Source organism: Vanessa tameamea, chromosome 16 (assembly GCF_037043105.1).
Source record: "Vanessa tameamea isolate UH-Manoa-2023 chromosome 16, ilVanTame1 primary haplotype, whole genome shotgun sequence".
NCBI classification, from domain to species: Eukaryota; Metazoa; Arthropoda; class Insecta; order Lepidoptera; family Nymphalidae; genus Vanessa; species Vanessa tameamea.
In genome coordinates this window covers 2140160-2163005 of record NC_087324.1, presented here as the reverse complement: position 1 = coordinate 2163005, position 22846 = coordinate 2140160, and the positions used below count along the sequence as shown (strand labels likewise).

Sequence of the window (22846 nt, the reverse complement as noted above, 5' to 3'; positions counted from 1 at the left end):
GTGAACTATTAAATGTCACACGAAATTGAAGAGTCTATTGAGGACGACCGATCTGGCCGAAATCAGTAAGAAAGATCATATTAATTTGATTTAGAAGTAAATCTATCCAACCTGCAAGAAATAGTTTTACCTGCTTTTCTAGGCACGGGAGTGTACAGACTTCTCATTTCCGAAATCTGGGCTGTTACTGTTTATTTTTTTGATAGAAAAACGCAATAAGTTTTTATCAGCTCGTCCTGTGGTTTGAATCCAGGGCCTCGGGGTTCTGGGGCCTTATATCTAGCCACTGGACCAACGAGGCGGTTAATTTTTTAAACGCAGCAGCAGTAAGTCTTTTGCATAATATATAACAATCCAGGCCAGTCCTAACCCAGGATGCAGGCGGTGCAAAGAACTCGGGCGACGCGAGTTGGGTCAAACCGATATGGTCATGTCATGGAAACAGAACGTCTCTTAAAAACTTTTCCTTGGAGATGGCTGATAGCCAGAACATTACTTACTTGTTAAAATAAAAATTGTGTATAAAAAATATGCATCAAATATAGCGAAAAAAAAAATCCATAATTAATTTTTCCTTTTTGTAAACGAACCTTATTAAAATTATTACGTACAATATGGCAGATACTAACTTTTAACCCCGAGACACCTCAGAGTCAATCATCAATCACAAATTTTGAAGATCTAGTAAAAATAGACCAAAACAGCATAAATATCTAGGTATATACTCTTATGAATCTACGCCAGCAAAACGTCCGTCTTATATAACTGATATATACGTATATGTATAATATTATAACTATACTGTTGTATCTGACGTACTTGTATATAATTAACTAATAAATTTATATAATTGTATAAATATATCTTAAAATAATAAAGATACGCGATAAAATTCCACAAATATTTATTCGAATGATAAATTCCTTAATAATTAAAACCTTCGGTATTCGTTAACTCGCCTACAAATTATTCCTATTTGACGTTTGTATGACAAAACTAGATGTAATCTCCGACGAAGAATTCTCACAGTTATGAAGAAACAAATCCCCGCAGTGTAATGGCATATCAAAACTTTTTGACCAATGAATTCACTTTATATCGCCTAGTGAAAATATACATTGCATTTTTTTTTCATATAATAATGTAATACGTGTGATTTTAAAATGTTAAACATTTGTGGTATTTGTATTTTCATGTGTTACATTCATAAACTTGTCGCTTAGCAGAGTTTGTAAAAATATCGAAAGTCCACGTCGTAATTATTAAATGTCGGATGGTAGACGCCATTTCGCGAAATTTAATTACGTAATTAGTTTACGTTTTTCACTTGATTATAAAGATAATTTAACCAATCATTTAATTATGTCGATGATTTAACATTTGTCAATTTTTAAATTATTTAGAATATAAAAAAAAATTTAAAAGGCCTAAATTTAAACTACATTCTATTTAAAAACATTTATTTTTATTTTTAAGTTCTCTGTTTGTGTTGCCAGTTTGTATAAAGCCTTAATTTAATGTTAGCTTGTATAGCCTTGTGCCAAATACTATGAGAAGATAATAACAAATAATATTAAAATATTATCAGATTTGTAGATGCATCTATTCATTGTTAAAGAGCCTTTACTGTAAAATCTACTTATAATTAAGAGATTGGGATTTAATAAATTAATTACATAAAATGTAACATAATTGCAATAACAATTTTTTTTTTTTACTTTCAATGTTTGTGTTTTAGTTTGTTCATTTCTAATCCAGGAAGCTGAATTGGAATCACTTCTGTTTCGACGACTATACATTTTAATGTAATCATGACCTGATAATACTTCTAGTATAAGCTCGAGACGAAGGAACTCCTCAACGGTTAACGTGATTTTTTATATAAAAAACGGGTAAATATGTTTTTAAGAATGTATTTTTAAAATTAATTTAGTTATTTTGAAAATGTCTACACAGAAATATGAAACGCAAATATATTTCGTGATTACTGTTATAAATAAAACAAGATTCGATCAATAATGACACACGTGTGTAATTTCTGTTGAACATAATTATATGCGCCTCCGTACCTTTAATCGTGACCAGACGTTACATAAGGTAGATATATAAATAGCAATACAATTTACAGTTTGTTTATATGCAAAAAATAAACAAAGGCTTCAAATAATTCAAAATTAGAATAACTTCCATTGCTTTTTTCAACGAATTCAAAAAAGGAGGAGGTTAATAATTCGGTTGAATTTTTTTTGCTTGGGTATATTTTCCGTTTAAATTTGAAGTCGGTCACTCTTTGATTTTCAATTTTTTTATTCCCATTAGGCACGGATATGCGGTTATACAGCCTACTTTTAATAGACCCGACAAAGCACCGGCAATTAATCCAAAATTTTTATTCGTACAACGTGTACCCAATCCAATTCTTGATTTTTTATAAAAACAATTGTTTTAAAACTACGCTTTTAACTATTATGCCCTTTATATATAAATGTATATAATTAACATGATATGTATTATTATATATTTTTTATAAAATTAAACTTCTTTGTTTAAATTTTTTGTTATCTATGTCAGGGACTAATTACCTATAATTCTATTTTCAAACTATTAAATGAATAAATCAATAAAACTTTCTAATAGATTTTGGCACTAACGATTATTAAAAAATAATTAATCACAGCATTGTGTTATAATCATATGCGATTAAAAAATATTTCGGAATTAAATTGTAGTAATTTTTTTTATTGTACCCTTAATAAACAGCCAGTCGTCCCGGAGAATAGCACTAGCTAATTCGGAGATCAATAAGTATTCAGAAATCCAAGTTCTAGTCATTCGTGACTAGACTATACCTACATTGTTTCTCGTTACGTAATCAATTTTATTCAATATGCTTGTTATATATGAATAAATGCAATTATAATAAAACAATTAATATTTTTAATAGTTTGAATTATTGTATTGATTAGAACACGTTTTCGTATATCTTACGTTCGCTATGATCTTGGATAAGTTATTTAATAATGATAATTCTCATTTCAAGATCACTTTGATGTACGATCTATTTAAAATATTTTTTAAATATTTATTGTTCCGTAACAAATTATATGGTTCCGATTGAACAAGATATCGATTGATTTATTTATGTTATCAGCTCGTAAATGCCACAGCTGGGATAAGACTGCCTTTAGAAAAGGTTAGGAGATTATTCCACTAGGCTGCTCCAATGCAGGTGTATACAGGAGTTTCAGATATTCTTCTGATATATTCTGCAGGTTTTCTCGAGATGTTTTCCATTCCGAGCACGAGAGTGTAATGAGCTCGTGGAAATTTAGTAATAGTATTCAGAAATAGACAATGGCGCTGTAAGAAATATAAACCATTCCTTACATCACCAATGCGCCACCAACCTTCCCAAGGTTGTCCCTTGTGCTTATAGTTACACTGGCTCACTCACCATTTAAACTGGAACACAAAAACACTGGGTACTGCTGTTTGGCAGTAGAATACTTGACAAGTGGGTGGTGGTACCCAGGCGTACTAGCGCAAAGTGCTACCACTAAGTAGGGTGTTTAATTAGTTAAAATAAATTGGAAAAAAACAGCCGGAATATAAAAACGAGGCTTACACTACAGGGCAGGGCCGGATCTACCATATGGCTTTTTGGGTTTCAGCCCAGGGCCCCGTGGATTCAAGGGGGCCCCAGCTAAGTCAATTCAAAGTCAAAAATAGACGATAATGCGAAAGAAGAATCCATAACATTATTAAATTAAACAGATCGTATGGCTTACAGCTCTGCGAGTCCTGCAATTAATCAAACCCATTCAATTAATTTAATTCAACTCTACGTTCTTAGGTGGGCCCCTAAGTAGTGTTAGCCCAGGGCCCCCTAAACTTCGAAGGAAGGTCGGTCGATGGATTCCCCTTCGGCATACAGGCCAAACGAGACGGGCAAACTCTTCGAGAAGGTCCTCGCAGCCCGTCTCGTTCAGCATCTCGAGGAGGTCGGTCGGAGACGATACGGAAGGCACTCCGATACCATGGAGTGCCGACCTATCTCAGGAGGCTGCTGGAGGCATACCTCCAGGACAGGGAGGTCCTCTGGGCGGGCGGTCAATGGGAGGTTGGTCCGGCGTCGGGTGGGTTGCGGCGTTCCACAGGGGTCGGTTGTCGGCCCAATTCTGTGGAACGTCGGTTTCGACTGGCTCCTGCGAGCTCCCGTTCTTCCCGGGATGGGAGTGTTGTGTTACGCTGACGACACCCTCGTCACGGCGACTGGGCGGGACTTTCGGGAGGCGGCTCGCCTCGCCGAGGTCGGAACGGCTCTCACCGTGGACCGTATGGGAATGCTGGGCTTGAGGGTCTCCATATCCAAAACGGAGGCCCTCCTGTTCCACGGTCCACGGCAAGGACCCCCACGAGGGGCGAGTATCACCGTCCGGGGGACGGTGATCAAGGTGCAGGCCCAGATGAAGTATCTGGGCCTCATCCTAGACGGTCGATGGAGCTTCGGGCAGCATTTTGTCCATCTCGGTCCGAGGCTCATCAACGCCGCCGCCGCTTTTGGCCGCCTCCTTCCGAATGTGGGGGGGCCGGGATCGCTATGCCGGCGTCTTTATTCCGGCGTAGTGAGGTTGATGGCACTGTACGGTGCCCCGATCTGGGTAGACACCGTCACCGCTGACAATCGGGCCCTGCTGCGGAAGCCGCAGAGGGTCATAGCGGTGAGAGGCATCAGAGTGTACCGTACGGTGTCGTGGACTGCGGCGACACTTCTCGCGGGCGATCCGCCCCGGGAGCTCCAGGCGGAGGTGCTCGCGGAGGTGTACCGGTTCCGGGTCGAGGCGAGGGACCGCGGCGACCGTCCAGGGTCGGCGGAGGTCGGGCGGATCAGGGCTCTAGCCCAGCAAGCCCTGATCGCCCGATGGCAGGAGGATCTGGGGTCACCCACGGCGGGCCTGGTACTGCTGGTTTTTAGTGGGTAAACGTACCTGGGCGCACTCGGCGTCCAGGGCTCAGGGGAGTCCCCCCCCCACTTTCCATTACGCGGGGGAAGCGCGTAACGCGTCTTTCCAGTGAGAAAAAAAAAAAAAACAGGGCCCCTTAAACTTACGGTCCGGCCCTGCTACAGGGCGACATTATTAACTAGCGTTTTATGTTAAACTGTTAAACTTCAATCTTAACTTGGAATAAAAGGCATGCATCTTTAAAACAGGCTCAAATCTTTGATCATGTTTCGCATACCGATGTGTGCCGAATTAAAGCTATTACGCGATCGTTCAACTTGGTTTAGTGCATACGAGACTGATTTAAATTCTAGACTCAGTCGATACCTATCTCGGTCGGTCATTAATCTTCGGTTAAAGCATAAAATAATAGAGATATTTAAAAATCTTGCCAGATTATCAACGTGCAAGTATTTTTTACGACAAATCGTCATCATTCATTCAATGATCATTGCTGGGTCTTCTCACACTGGACAATGCTTAATATAATAACTAAATTCTTCTATTATTAACGCTGATTACTAGCGCTGATTTATTTGATTGAAGGGCTTTGGCAGGGCTTTGTCTAATCCGATCTGGGTACACCACCCACGTATAATATATTCTATCGCCAAAAAGTATTGTTGTGTTATGCTTGGAAGGGTGAGCCAGTGTAACTACAGGCACAAGGAACATAACATCTTATATTCCAATGTTGGTGGCGCATTAGTGATACAAGAGGGATGTTTAATAATAAGTACCTATTCAACCGAGTCTATGGGAAGTCTCGTTTCGGCTCGTCTAGTAAAACGACATAAAAATTAGATGTTCTTAAACTAGCAAGCATTGGCATATTAGTCAAGATATACCTACTATTTCAAATTAATAGTTTTAAATTATGAAAAAAATATTTATAATGAAATCAAGCCTAAAATATGGAATAAAACCCGATATAATACCTACGTATTGTTATTATTAAAACGATAAACATTCGTTACGGTAAGTAAGCATCTTTGCTTATTATTAAAAAATTGGCAGGCAAAGCAAAGTGCATTCGTCAGGCTTATCAACATATTAAGAATATTTATTTTCTAACACCTGTCCTAAATCTTGTGCTGCAAAAACTATAAAAAAAAATAATTCAAAAGCAATAATACAATGTTTATGACGTCTTTAAACGGAAAATACTTTTTTCTACGTAATCGCTATATTTTTCTTGATTGTACTTTTATATATGTATATAGTAGGATCGCGTGTGACCGTTGGTTTTTGTGTTTATTTATGGTACTGTGCGCTTTAAATGATATAAGTTAATCTTTAAACATTGCATGTTAATGATAGTAAGTCGGAAACATAATTACATCGTATGATTGTGATAATTTTCCATGATCAAGTATCAATCAAAATCAAATATATACATCATACAGATACACAGTTCGAAATATAGATTCTATCGAAGTACTAGAGTTATGTCTCTTTTGCGTGTATACTGACTCACTCCGTCTACAAACCGAATAACAAAAAAACTAGACAGTGCCGAAATATTGATGAGTTGATAGTATCTACCCGGGTGAGCTCGCACAAATCCCTACCTACAAGGAATAATCATTTAAATTTTTATATCCTGTATAAAAAGCAAGTAATAGATATTAATTGAAAGCTCTTTTATTATCTATATTATGTAACAATAAGCAGAATAATACGACTTATTTAATAATTTGTATATAATTTTCAAACTCGAATACCAAACCTTATGTATTGATCTATATAAAAAAACATTCTAGTAATAGAACAAGAGTAAAGGAGTACATACAAATCTAACCAAAATAGCTGGGATACAAATCGTGACTGCATGGACCGGCGGCAAGAATAAAGCAGCAATTCCCCATTGAATCAGAATTGCGATTCTGTGGGCGAAATATGAACCAGCCCTTCTGTCACCAGAGGCAACAACACAAGAAGGTTTTACAAAGATTTTTGCACTATAACAATCCTACATGCATTTCTTCTAGTAGAGACGTTTATAAAATTAAAAGCGTGAGTAAAGATTTAGAGATTGAAAACTGTTACTTCGTTAAATGATTTTGTGGTTGCGTGGAATTATACGAGCACTTTCTCCAGGTGCCGCTTCAGGCAATCAAAGCGGAATCAACAAGCGAAAAAAGTAAATTAGAAAATTTATACGTCGTTTATTCAATCAAAATATATTTTTGTTAAGAAATTATTAGCAATATCGATCGGAGATTGTTATGACGTACGCACTAATTGTATTCAATTGCATGCAAATAATTAATTACAATAAAATAATAGTGATTATTATGACGAATGTAATTTCATAATTTATCACTATGACCATTACACTCAAAAATTTAAACATTCAGAATTTAAATTTGTAATATACTTTGTAGAATAAAATAAGGCGTGAAGTTGTATTTCGAGCGATATTTTTTTTTTTATGTTTGGGTGGGAGGGCCAACGTGCAGGAGGCTCACCTGATGGAAAGTGACTACCACCGCCCATGGACATCTGCAACACCGGGGGGCTTGCAGGTGCGTTGCCGGCATTTCAGGAAAGATTTGAAAAGATTTTATTTGGAAAGATTTGACACTTAATCGGGGGTTAACCACTTTTATCATGTACTTTTTATGTCATCCTGTGCGCGCGCATCATAAAAGTATATTCCGACCATTTTTCATAACACGCCGAAAGATAATTAAAAAATACTAGCGTTTAACATATTCTTATTAATTCTAAGATTTTTTTGTTGTATTTATATACAATGTAATGATAGAAATGGAAGGCGGTTTGGCAAATTTGTAATGGTATATATAACCACTGTAAGAAATTTAAACCGTCCAGGGTGCTAGAATTTGAGAGAAAGGTGGCGTTTTATTTTATACCATCACGTTTAACATTTTCAATTATTAATAGAAATTTGGAATTATTATTGATATCGGTTGGCGGACGAGCAAATGGCCACCTGATGGTAAGTGGTCACCACCGCCCATAGACAATGGCGCTGTAAGAAATATTAACCATTCCTTACATCGCCAATGCGCCACTAACCTTGGGAACTAAGATGTTATGTACCTTGTACTGGCCTGTACTTACACTGGCTCACTCAACCTTCGAACCGGAACACAACAATACAGAGTACTGCTGTTTGGCGGTAGAATATCTGATGAGGGGGTAATATCTTCCCAGACGGGCTTGCACAAAGCCCTAACACCAAGTAATAATAAATTATTGCATAATATAAAAAATACTGACAATCATTTGGATACTACACTAAATACTGATATATTTTTGTTCAATCAAACACTTTTAAACCTTAAATGATTATGCCGTAAGTGTATTACCTTTTTGGACAAAAACTTCTTCATTTTGATTTAAAAAAAAAAACATTATTTATGTCTAACAGTTACTTAAATTCAAATTAAATTATATTGCTACAAATACACGCTTCAAAGGCCAATTTTAAGCGCCATTCATGGTATTTGCCTTTGCTCGGACTGGAGTTGCCATTAAGAAGTTGTCAACTATCTAAGCTAAGATGTTATTTATAGACTTTATGCTGATAACATACATGTAACCTGCCCAAGACTTGTACTGAGCCTTGTCATTAGTAACAGACCACCCATACACCAGTAAATTAAATATTAGTTCAAGCTAAAAAAATATTGCGCTCCATATAAGTATATGAATGACTTAATACTTTATATTTTATCTGTGGTCTTAGTATAATCATAATTATTATCTGTCACGCTTTATAAATTGTTTTAAAAACGTATATAAAACGAAGGAACCTTATAAAATCGGAACCGTACGATTTGGCCGACCTTGACTTTGGAATTTTTTCGACAATTTACTCATTCATTAAAATGCTCGACTGGCGTTTGTTTTAAGACTAGTGTTTTACTTTGACTTTTACAAAACGACATGAAGACATACGAAGAAATACGAAGTTTATTTTAAGAGCTAAGAAACATATTTTTAGATTATTTTACAGTATTTAGTAATTAAACGAAATCGTTTATATTTGTTCTTAAATTAAGTCATAGACTATTACTGAATTACAATTAAATTACCCGCCTGTCAGTATTATCCGATTATTTCTTGTCTTATTTAAAATAGGAACACAGGTGTGCAACCTAACATTCGCACAATGATATAAGAAATATATAGCGCAGTATAGCATGAGAACAAATGCACCGGTACGCAGCAGAACAAGGTATAACTGCACAAAGCCACAAAACGAATACATCAGTATATAATTGTGTTTAAAACCTAGTTATTACGTTATAACGATTGCTGATTTTGTGAATACATAATTTTTTTTTTTATATGTACACAGGTATCGTATCTTAGCGTTTTCTGTCGTTGCATTCTGCTCTAGACTTTTATTTTAATAGCAACGAATACTTTACGTTATTATGATCGTTGCTATGAATGAAATGTTCCAGACAATGTATATTAATTTGATTCTTTAAATTATACAATCGTCGAGTGTGTTACGAAAATTTATGTGTCTGTATACTTATTAGGTTAATAAAAACGGTCAAGTGCAATTTAATTGACCCCGAAAAGGTTCTTTACAACGTCGAGTGGAATTTAAAAATTTCGAAACGTTTTTGCTAATCGTAAAATTAATGATAAAAAATAATTAAAAAAAAATCAATTGACATTGATCCACGAAGACACGGCGGTGCTTTAGATAACGTAATGCGTTTCGTTATTGCATATAACAATTTTAAAAGCAACAATAAAGTTCTTTGACATTGTTCACGTTTCGTTTTTTTATTATTATATGTATAGGATAGCTGCTCCGCGTTTTGTCTCCTGCTTCAGGCGTTACTTCTACTTACCAGACTGGAGCTGTTTTAGCGTGTTGTCATAAAATATTTCACAGTTATAACACGTCTAACGAAAAAAGATTCGAAATTGGAGTGTTACATTGAAGCGGAATTATTTGAGGTGGAAGAGGTCTTAGCCCAGTAGTGGGACATTAACATACTGTTCCTTTTTCTGTCTAACTGAACCAATTAAAAGATCCCTTTGCACTCCAACATCTAAAACAAATTTAGGTAAATATCCACCTCGTAACAGACTCATGAATTCGTTTAATGACTTGTCATCTACAGGCGATACATACATACATATTTCAAATTAATAAAACTAATTTTGGTAAACATTCCAAAGATCTAATTTTCGATCTCATACCTTATAAGTAATATATATTTTATTTTATATTTTATATAAGTTAGTTTAAGACGTATCACTGACATTGGCGAAATAATCTGTGCCCTCTTGGCACAAATAAAAGTCAAAACTAAAAAAAAAAAAAAAGACGTATCACTTCGAATGTTACCCACATCAGTTATTAATTCTAAGTGCTTAGTGATAAGTTGATAGGGTAACATTTTCAATAAATAAATATATAAACATCTATAACGACAAAATTTCCATTAAATATATTTAAAGAGTGTAAATCGAGCCTAATATTGTATTCCGAACGACGCGTTAAAAGTACTGCAAGCGACATATTCTTAACAAAATTTTCTCTTAGCCTTTAAGCTAAATGAATGGCCTAAAGCTGTAGACATAGCCTCCGGTAATGTGGAGGCAGAATTTTCAGACAGGACATTACATTAGACGGTATTTGAATGATACGCTTCTGAGAGGAGACCCTTCGTAGAATTAATCAAATCAATTGTAGAATGAAACGCAAATAATCATTGGTATCTACGATATACGTGTGAAATAAAAATAGATATCATCGGAATACTATTTATAAACGTTGGAAATTCCATATTGCATACACATAAAAATATAAATGTTCCCAAAAAATCAACAACGCACTTGACAAAAATATCATCCAGATTCTGTAAACCAAAATATTATCTAAAATTTTAAATCATTAGAAGTACACTCTGATAAGTACTTTTAAAAGATCGTGTTCTATTATTAAATGTAAAACTAACAACGGTTTTGAATCTAGATTCTACCGAGAAGAACCGATAAAAAACTAAGTAGTCTTACTCTATTCTACCTATTAACCTAGTAGGTATATTTATTTTATACTTATATTATACTATAGGTCTGAATATAATTATATTAATACATGCCATTTAACCCATACGAAAAAAAATAGCTATAGCTTGGATGTACAATACTTGACATTCAACAATATAAATAGTAAAAAAAAAAATACGCATAGTGTAGACCCAGCCGTGTTCGTCTGTAATAATCGCTCGTCACAAGTACTGCGGCGGGCGAACGATTGCAGAACGCTTCGGGATAATTGAACAGCCTAGGGTAGACAGGCCCTTGCAAAATGTAGACAAATTCACTATTTATTTTCTGTAAGCCCGAGATATTTTTTGTGTGGCAATTTTTTTTATAATTAAAATAAACTAATTCGTATAAAACTTGACGTAGAAAAAAAACATAAATCACCTTAAATATAATTATAAATTTTATATTGTTCTTTAAAATACTGGTTAATGTACAATATAATATATAAGGTATTGTGAAAAAACTATTTTTATAATAAGGTATAATAAAATTATCATAAATAAACGTCAGAGACAAAAAATATCACAGATTAAATCCGAAAATGTATAAATTATTTTTCCCAGTCAACCTTAATGACTTGAGACGTTCTATTTTCAAACTTCTCTTTCAAAACACGCTTGTGATATGTGACATCCTTGTACACATACATATGCATACATAACAGAGAATGCAACGTGTGGAATTTAGAAGAGCGACGAAAATAAGTTTCTAAATGGCTGTTGACGACATTTTGTTTTTAAAATTAATGAGTAAAAGGTTAAAAATCAATTTAATATCGGACTCGGCTAGAATGTATGGAGAAAATTAAAATGGAGTTGTCAGTGTTCCATCTAAAACGTATATATTTTCCTATATTAATTTTATTAATTATTTATCGTAGATAAATTAGTTTAATTAAGACATTAATAATTTCACAGATTAAACAACGATATCATAATTATATTGTTATAACTATAATTATGTTTTAAATAAAAACTAGTATTTGTTGACTTTCGAGCACGATACGCATAAAAGTTGTTTAGTTTACAAATATACTAATTGAAATGATAAAAAAGAGTAACTATTAAATTTAATATAATCCTAAAATGAAAATTCAATAGTGCTTGCAAAAGACTAGTTGAATATAGTTTATTAAATTATGATTACGGGATTTGAGCAAGGGATTTTGTACACTAATTTAGTAAGTATATTTAACGTTAAGTTCCAACTGTTTCGTTGCTTAGTAAACAATTATCGTAAGCCCAGATTTAGTAAGCACGTATCTCGTTTTATATTTAGTAGTGCTTTTTGTATTTTTTATTTTCCTTTCGTAACACGACTTTCAAATGTTTTGTTGAAGAGCGAATTAATTTACGTCAGTTTATAATTAGATGCGGTATTTAAAAATACTAGTGTCGTAACGAAGTATATTCGGCTCTAGACCGAATACCGAAAATTTATTGACTTGCGTAGTCGAATATTCGGCCAAACTATTTTGTCCGCATTTGATAATTGGTGCGGCCTGAAAAACGTGGAAAAGTTGATTTCTCTGCAAACAACAAATGTTTTAAGAATTTGGATATGACATATTTGAATTCGGAATTAAGGTATCTAAATAAATAAATTGTGATTGCTGCTTGCTTATTTTACTAAAAATAATATAGCGTTTGAAGCAAAATAATTTCGTCTAAAACTACAATTGGTAAAAGAAAAGTTGGCAGATCACCAGACTAATGATCTGACGATGTCAAAACGTTGCAGTCTAGCTTACTAGGTATAACTTTGATAGAATTTACTGGAAAAATGTCTTAAAACTTGTGGATACGAATTCGCTGATGAAGAAAATGGTTTCAAGACAATACTTCTTAAAATACAAGATATAATTACATTTTTATATAATAAGTTATTTTAAGGTTATTAAATGTACAATGACAGTAATCGTTCAGCCAGGCGCTAAAATTAATGCAATTTTTGTTGTGAATTTGTACTTTACTGACTATTATTAATTGAATATACAAAAATATTTCTAAATATTGATAATAATCTCGACATTTTGTTTAATTGTATTAATTAATTTTATCGTTTAAATCAAATATTCGTATTGAAAGATTGACAACGGAAGTAATACATTTTATATGTATTTTTATTGCATGAGTGTTGTCATTATAAAAAAATATTATAAGTTCTGAAAATGAGACGTAAATCTTTACCCTTTTAATATTGCATAATAATTTGTCTATACTAAGATTGAATGTCTCATAGACAACTACTTCCGCCTTTTTATTTAGTATCGATTTAAAAGCACGGTTGCCGCCTGTCCGAGTGACCTCGAGAGCGGTCGTAAAACTAACGTTAGTCTTACAATCCAGTGCTTACGTAGCGCTGGAGATAAATAACTTTAATGACATATTAAATAAGTATTGCAGCGCTTTTAAGTACTTTTTATGGTGCGTTTGATATATATGATGAAATTTATAATAAAAAAATAGATAGGTATGTTGATAGAAATGAATAGCTTTCAAAGTAAATCATGAGTTAAAGGATAAAAAACGGGAGCGTTTTAATTTTATTGTATACTACCGATAAAGTAAGGATTTCTGTTAATAATATTAAATTGTCAAACTGTTTATTGGAGGACTGAGGTAGGTTTCTTTTTGATTCTTCTCTACCAATTTCTCTCCCATATCATTGATTTCTATCATTTTCTCCACTATATGGTTTCTAAATCTACTAGCACATTCATCATTCTCCAACATACGCCATCTTTTCTTTGGAGGGGGCCGTGTTTGGCTGTTTCTGGGGGAGACATTTAATTTAACGTCCATCACCACAAGCCTATGTTAGGCGAATAATGCTTAGCCTGGCAGCACTTTACAGTTTTTGACACAGCATAGACTCCTGCGTCTCACTAGGAAGTAGTCTAAATGTGTCGCGTGGTGGCCATTCTTGTAGGTTGTTAGTAGGTTTTGGCTTAAATTGTAAAATTTCAAAATTTCAAAATTAAAAATTGTAAAATTTAAGTCAAAACGTCGGCCGCCTGCCTGACACCAACCCTCCTTGGGAATGCTGTCGTGGTGGTTTACCCGCCACCATGCCGGTAGCCCAAAGTGCAGGTGATATGCAGTGGGCCTTAAATACCCTTAGTCGCCTCTTACGACACCCACGGGTAGAGTTGGGGAGGTCCTATTCTAATCCGGGACCATCACGGATACTGCCAGTGCTATATATCGAACAAAATAGCAGTGACTCTTGAAGTGGACAGTCAGCCTATAACTAGCTACATAGACGTAGTTTCGGAATCGTTGAGGTATTAAAATTCAGAAGGAAGCCAGCTGCTCGCTGACCGCCCTTGACTCGGCGACGTCGGAGCGCTAATTGTCTACAGACCACGGACGTGTGATATAGGTTTACGGAATTTTGCCAAATATATGTGTTTAGATAAACGTGATATAATGTACATTTTTAACAATTATTTTTTTCTATATTGAAAACTTATGGTATATCTTAACTAATATGTATTATAAAAGCGAAAGTTTTTTTGTTTATTCGACCTTCTTGCAGTAACTTACTGGATCAACTTGATTTTTTGCTTAAAGCCCGTGATAGGTTAGGCTAAATACCTAAATAATTAGATACCTAGTTTACGAGGTACCATGGGTTTAGGTAGCATGCTTTTCATCCCGGGAAATAACTTAGGAGCGATGTTAAAAATTTAATTATACACGCGTCAATGTTCTTTGTATATTTGCAGAGAATTAGTAAATTTTTTATAACCGAACTGAATGGAATGAAAACTTTTTTATTAACACTTTTCAAATACAATTAAGTTTTTATCATATCATAAATACATACAAATTTTAAGCCGGTTTCATCTACGTCGAAATAATTTGAGGCCTGTTTTTGCCATAAATATGTCATACTTTATGCCTGGATGGTTAGTGGAACTAAGATAGATACAGCAAGTCACGTGGGCGGAACTGAAGCAGACGTCTTGTAATAAATTATAATGAAAACTGTAGGGCTATTCTGTAACAAGAAAGTCGAATCTCACCGCAGAACAATAGTGTGAATTGTTAGAATGTGATATGTGACATTTACTATAATAATTATAAAAAATATAGAATACACTTATCAAAATGGCGTATCATTGTAAAACAGTTGTCAACATTTCACGAGTGAGATTCGAAGTGAATTCTCACAGAATCGGACTACTGGTACCGCTTGTAAAATATTCATTATGATGTGCTGTAAGACACAGTTTTAATATTTATAAATATGTCTTATAAACGAGATACTTTTGATGGTGTTTCGGTTACTTTTATTAATGTGTTCATATTTGTTTCGGTGTACATAAAATACTTTGTCCTGACTTTATACACTTCAAAGTTGGAAAAATCTTTGTTCCGTATTACAGAGACGCAATAACAACGATAATCGCTAAATCCTGTAATTCTGTGTGATGAGTTACAATAAATAAATTAATAAGGATATTTTGAACGGAGTGTCATTTTTTCAGCCTTATGTCTAAAATGATTCGTTTTACGTAAAAATGTATAAAATTTATTTAAAATTCAAATGGTACGAAAATATTGGGAAAATAAATTTTGAAAATTCATCTTTTTACTGATTAAAATCATATTTTGGTTTCAAATAATAATGTTTTTCGTTAATATAACGAACAACAATAATATTTTTAAGAATTGGCTACTGTACTGGGTAAATAGGCAAATGGTTTGCCTGATGGTAAGTGGTCACCATCACCTAAAGACTGTAAGAAATATTAAACATTCCTTACATCGACAATGCGCTACCAACCTTGGGAACTAAGATGTCACCTGTCACCTTTCAAACCGGTTTACAACAATACTTTTGGCGGTAGAATATCTAATGAGTGGGTGGTATCTACCTACCTACTATACGGCTTGCACAAAGTCCTATCACCAAGTAAAATAATTGATAAATAAGATTTGTATTTATCTACTAATAATTACTATTGAATCTAACTTCTCTCATAGCATCAGTGCACAGATAGCATTTGGCCTTTCCCATAATTCGCTGCTAAATATATTTTAATATATTCAAAAATTCGCAGACGAAATATAACGAAAAACAATGACAAACAAAACCTTGTATTAATTGTATATAAAAATGGATTATTCACGTGACCTCTACGCAATTTCAACTGGAACCAGTCAGACGCGATTAATCGGTAATTAATTCATTCATTGAATACGGATGTACAGATACCGATCACGCGAATACGTGTGTATATAAATAATATTAATCTAATATTATTACTTTTTGTGAGGTTTTTTTTTGGGGATGATAATATTAATTATTTATTTATAGTTTAAATTTTAAAGTTTACAGAATAACGATATACAATTTAATTTCGAATTTCAGTTTTTAATGGAACACCAATGTTCGATATTCGAAATTGAATTATTTGTATCGTAAAAATAATTATGTAGATTTATATGTACTACCAAATGACAACTATTAGTATATATTTTTTAAACTTAAGTATTTAAACAAACTGAAAAGCAATTCAAAATCATCACGTATGAATTATATTTAAAACGTAAGTTTTTCTAATATTTTTTATTGTAGCAAAGCCATTATGGACTATCAATGGACAGCATGGCCGACTGTTTTGATTTTTTGTCACCGTCAATGACCAAAAAAAAAAACAAGCTTAGACAAGCAACGTCACGAGTTCGCGCCAAAACCCGAGAAGGCGTTGGCATCAACAAAAAAGCGTTCGCTTGCTTCTGATGAAAAAAACATGTGGGAACAACCGAGCCATTCCATTAAGTAGTATTTAGTAATAATGTTTTAAGTATTCTTATAAAACTGTTTGTGGCTTTGTATTCGATATCCATCATATTTTATTAGCGAACTAGCTGTTACCCGCGGCTTTGCCCGCGTAGAATATGAATATATTTACAAATTAATTTAAAATGTTACATTTATGTAATACCTCTTTGTATACCACATTGGTGTGTATTTCAGCCCTTAGGGTAGAATATCCAGAAACGCTTAAATGCGAATCAATTCATTTTTAATCGGTAGCCCAAAAATAAAATTTCGAGCTTCTAGCTTCAAAATGATAGACTTCCAGACTAACCTGAATACGAAATGTTAACACCTATTTTTCCCTTTAGGTTTAAAATATCAAGAAACGCTTAAATACGTATCTACTCATTTTTAATTAGTAGCTCAAAAATAAAGTTTCATGCTTCTAACTTCACAAATGACGGTCTATCAAACTATCCTATATACGGAATGTTAACTCTATTTCTCCCCTTAGGCGTAAAATATCCAGAAACGCTTAAATACGTATCTACTCATTTTTAATCAGTATCCCAAAAAACAGTTTTTTGTTTTTAATTTAAAAAATGACGGACTTCCATAAAAATTTTCATCTTTTATTTCACCCCCTCAGAGGTAGAATATCAAGAAACACTTAAATACGTATCTACTCATTTTTAATCAGTAGCCCATAAATAAAGTTCCAAGCTTCTAATTTAAAAAATGACGGATTTCCAGACTGAGCTATATAAAAAATGTCCTACCCCTATTAAAACCCCTAGGAGTTAGAATATCTAGAAATACTTAAATACGTATATAATCATTTTTAATCAGTATCCCAAAAATAAATTTCATATTATTAGTTTAAAAAATGACTGACTCCCATACAAACTTTCAACCCTTATTCATACATTCCATCTCGTCTAGGAAGAATATTAGATTAATTCTTTAAAATAATAATCAAACTCACAGCATATTAACCAGCTTAAAAATGCGACATGTATGTATAAAACAAATGCATGATAAAAAAAAAGAAAATGTACTCGAAAAATTGCAAAAACTATTAAAATCAGTGCGAAGTCAGATGGGAATAATGTACCATTAAAAAATTAAAATACGTTCATAAATTATAGTTTTTGAAAAAGTAAAAAAGTTTAAGCCGATTTATTAATCTAATTATTTATGTATGTTTATTATCGATTATTAATAAAGGAATCGAGCGAAACGTGGGTGCAAATGCGATTAATCAATCTATCAAATACTTGACTAATTTCTCATTGACGTCCACTTGTTGAAATAGTTTATCATAAACTTTTTTTTTATCGACGAGGTCTTCGGACGTGAAGCGATTTCGGTTCGTGGGAGTCGATATTTAGTGCATATAGATTCTAGATATTCAGTTTATACCTCACTCGACTTTTTTATAATTTTTCTAATTTATTTATATACTCACTACTACTACTACAGTGGCTCTCAATAAGGCCGCAGATCCCGATGTCTACGTTCAATTTAACAATAAAAAAAAAAAAAAATTAAGCCGCCGCAGTGGAAAACATTCAGGAAGACATCATTATCATTATTATGATGTAGTTGTACTAAGACTATTATTTAAAACAAATTGACACTAAGATAAGTGATGTCGTTAAATTTACGAATGTGAATTTTTTGTTTCGGTTGAACGCGGTGTGAACCTTTTGAGTTCGACCGTTCGGAATACAAATTTTGACGTGTTGGTGAGTGAAGGCGTTGAATGTGTGCTGTATCATTGGGACTCTCATTTACCATCACGTGATCATACAAAAACTTAATAGCACATTACATTTTAGATTCGACTTTTAGTTGTTTTTTTTTTTGTTTAGTTTAATTCGATAATGAACTAAACTAAACATGGAGTCAAGTTTGTAATATAAGTATAAAAAAAGTGGATAATTTACTTAAATTACATAAAAGAATATAAATTGAAATCTAAAAACATATTGATGAATAATGAGTTCAATTGAAGAGTATGAATACCGAAGCGAATGCGAATTCGTCGATGCCAAAGATTCTATGGTCTTGGGTTCAAAACCCAGGTCGGGCCATTAAAAGTTACCGGATTTTTTTGTAGCATTTAGAGTCTGATCTTAGAAGCTGTATGTATACACATCTCCAAGTCTCCGGAGACACTTTTTTTTTTAATTGTATCCGTAGGCGGACTAGCAAATGGGCCGTCTGATGGTAAGTGGTTGCCACCGCCTATAGACAATGGCGTTATCTTAATATATTAACCATTCCTTACATCACCAATGCGCCACCAACCTTGGGAACTAAGATGTTACGTCCCTTGTGCCTGTAGTTACACTGGCTAACTCACCTCTCAAACCGGAACACAACAATACTGAGTACTGCTATTTGGCGATAGAATATCTGATGAGTGGGTGGTACCTACCCAGGCGGGCTTGCACAAGCCCTACCACCAAGTGACATGCAAAGATATTGGTCCTATCCTTGAACTCATTCTAGTCGTGTCTAGTTTGCCGTCCGATCGGATTTTACGAGTAAGAAGAGTCCACTATGTTTGCACACAGACTTGTACGCTTCATTACGGCCTGCGCACTTGGCTGAAAATGTAGTCCTGGGCGACCAGCCACTATCTTGCCAGCGTTTCGATAGTTTCCCTTGAAAACTGCAGCCGTCGCTAAAAACGGTCTGAACATAAAGTTTTGTATTTAACTAACATGACTGTATTTTTAGATGTTGAAAAAGAGTAACTACTGAGTTTCTTGCTGGTTCTTTTCGGTATCTACATTCCGAAACGGTGTTAGCTTTACTTAATATAGTTTGTTAAACGACGATTCAAAGTAGATAGTGCTCGTAAAAAGCTACTCGAATAAAGTATATTTTGATTTTTGATTTTATTAATAAGTTAATAATAATATAATATAATAAAATAATAGTAACAAAGTTAAAGTAATAATGATTATACCGTATATTATCAGCATATTTTTTTTTATAAAACTTATGAAACGAACAGGTGATAAAACGAATCGACATCTCGTCACAATTATAACGATTATCAATTAATTCGATGTCGGCAGAGCGTTGACTGGACTGCACCAGCAATAACCGCTCGTTTGATTTATCACTTGACCACGAAATCTGCGTAGAGTTCATCATATCTTTACCTTTCGTTGAATGATTATTCTATTCCGCACTATAAGAAGTAGTTGAAGTATGTAGGTATTTTATATCTACGTGAATTTAAATGTTAATATTTTTTTCAGCATCGGTAGACGGACGCGCCCATGGGCCACTTGATTGTAAGTGAATGTAAATGGGCCACGATGGACCATAAAAAGGTGTGGACTTAGTAGTCGGTGATTCCCATGCGTAGTTTTAATTTAATAATTGTATTTGTATGTAACTGACTGTTGGTAAAGAGCCGGTTCTTCTCGGTAGAATCTACATTCCGAACCGGTGGTAGATTAAAGTTTAATTTTATCATCGACGAAATATTTTTTTGATAATAAATACATTTAGATTAGGAGTTTTATGATTTTCTTCTCCTTCGTTCGGCCTTATAAAAATAATTGCTCAAAGATAACGTGAAACAGACAGATTTAATTGAGATGAGTTGTTCAACAGTTTATCAACAGTTGGCCGTTAAAAACTTTTTACTTTGCAAATTATACATTATTCTCAGACTTGTTAATTATTTATGAAAGCACTAAGGAATAGGAATTTGGGTTAAAGTAAGTAGGTAAAGATTATTTTTAAAGTTTTCATGGACGAGCGTGGTGTGAGCCGATTTTAAAAGACTGTCGAAAGTCGCCACTGATTACTTTCTTAAACTGTCATTATTGATGGTATATTGTTTATTTTTTAATTTATTTAATACTCTATTGTATTGTATCAAACAAATAGTATTCGGTTTTTAAATTAACTATTAAGCTGTCAGCAAAGTTTTTACCTTTAAATATCTCAAAAGAAGCAAATTTAAAAAAATAAAATTATAAATCGGTAAAAATAACAAATTATTACTTTTAATATCATAAAAAATCTAAATATTTGCAAAAAATATTATAATGTTAATAAATAAGGAAATGAAACAATGTCCTTTAAAAAAGAAATTTTATACAGGGTTATTGGTAATTCGACGTATTCCCGTTAGGAGGTGATAGGGGTGACTATTTGCGATAATTTTAACCCCCATATGCATGATGCAAAAGTGAACCATTTTTGAGTTATCACGTTTTTTAGATTTTTTCAAAATAAATCAAAATTGCTACTTTAAAAAATTTATTATAAAAAAAATTTTCGATTAAAATCTACTTTTTTCTTCTGATTTATAAAATCGATTAAACACTGGATATTTTTCAATTATAAAATTAATAATTAATTTAACAAAACAACAAAATTTTAAATTAAATTTAATGTTAAATTTTTATTAAGTAAGTAAGTAAATAAGTAACTTTTTTACATTGGATATTATTTTAAATCAATTTTGTGGGAATTTTAAAGAGCGACCTTCAGTACGAATTCGGTCATGTTCGAATACGAATTTCCACCAGCGTCCTTTCTGATCATTTTATTTCGGTTGCTTTGAAAAAAAAAATTGAAATAATATCGTTTTCCGTCTCGCATTTTTAAATTTGGACTGATAATTATTATTTAAAAATATCCAGTGTTTAATCGTTTTTATAAATCAGAAGAAAAAAGTAGATTTTAATCGAAACTTTTTTTTTAATAAATTTTTGAAGTAGCAATTTTGACTTATTTTGAAAAAATCTAAAAAACGTGATAACTCAAAAATGGTTCACTTTTGCATAATGCATATGGGGGTTAAAATTATCGCAAATAGTCACCCCTATCACCTCCTAACGGGAATACGTCGAATTACCAATAACCCTGTATAAAAAAGAAATACTACGACCGAAATGTGTAGAAATGTTCCTACAGACACACCTAACATACAGACACAACTATTAATAAAGGTATAATATTAACTTTTAAAAAGCGAAAACAATGCGATACTGACACTAAATGTACCTATATGTATATAACAACGATCTTATGTACATTCTTGTATAAAAAAAATGTACCAAATAACTCATCACAAGCCGAGAGGCGGTTTGTTCCTGCTGTTTCAAACCAATATCCTAAAAGAAAACAATATCAGTATTGACTTTTCAAATCGGTTGGGTTTTAGCGGTGACCGAATTTTCTGAGACAGTAATTTCTCACTTAAACAATATCCGTCGCGAAATCAAACCTGACCTACTATCGTATAACCAAAACATGGAGAGGGTTAATCACGAAAACAAACAATCCGTACCCACCATACCATATAGGTCACGTGTTAAAACCATCAATATTAATATGTCCTGGCCCTTTGGTCGTCAGGGCTCCGGGTCAATGGAAATAAACAAATACTCTTAATGGTTATGTAAATGAGAGTTCATACAATTCAGTCGGTATGAAAAAGTGACGGTGCCACTTGTTCCCGGCTAACCGCTTTGACGAACTTTGGCCCAAGTGACATGTTCCAGCGATTTTCTATTATGTTTAATTGATGCTATACTATAGTTATTAACGCAATATTGTAGATGAATATCTCGTTGGTGCAGATCTTGAGTTCCTGGGTTCAAACTCCAGTTCGACCAAATTAAAAGTTATTGGGTATTTCTGTTGATACATTTTCAGTAGCAGCCCTGTATAAGTTAGCTGTGTTACACATTCGTGTACACACGAATTTGTACACTTTAACATGTCCAGCCAAAATTGATCAGGAAGACATCATAGTTAGCATACATATTACGTTTAAATATTGGCGAAACAGTCCGTTTATGTGACAAAGAAAGTGCACGGGTTATTTTCTATGAGAATCTATTTTATTCAGGATGCCTACCCGATGGTTATTGACCGCTTTCACCCATAGACACTGGCACTGTTACAAGTAAATCCCATTTTCTACCCCCAAACAGGTACACATCGAGACGGGCTTGCACAGAGCCCTACCA

General features: G+C 33.6%; 1 protein-coding gene across 2 annotated transcripts in view; it reads right to left on the bottom strand.

Annotated features, from left to right (window-relative positions):
- Nucleotides 1-22846, bottom strand: part of LOC113395765 (tRNA dimethylallyltransferase) — a 249494-nt gene that overhangs the window by 8228 nt on the left and 218420 nt on the right. The window lies entirely within an intron of this gene.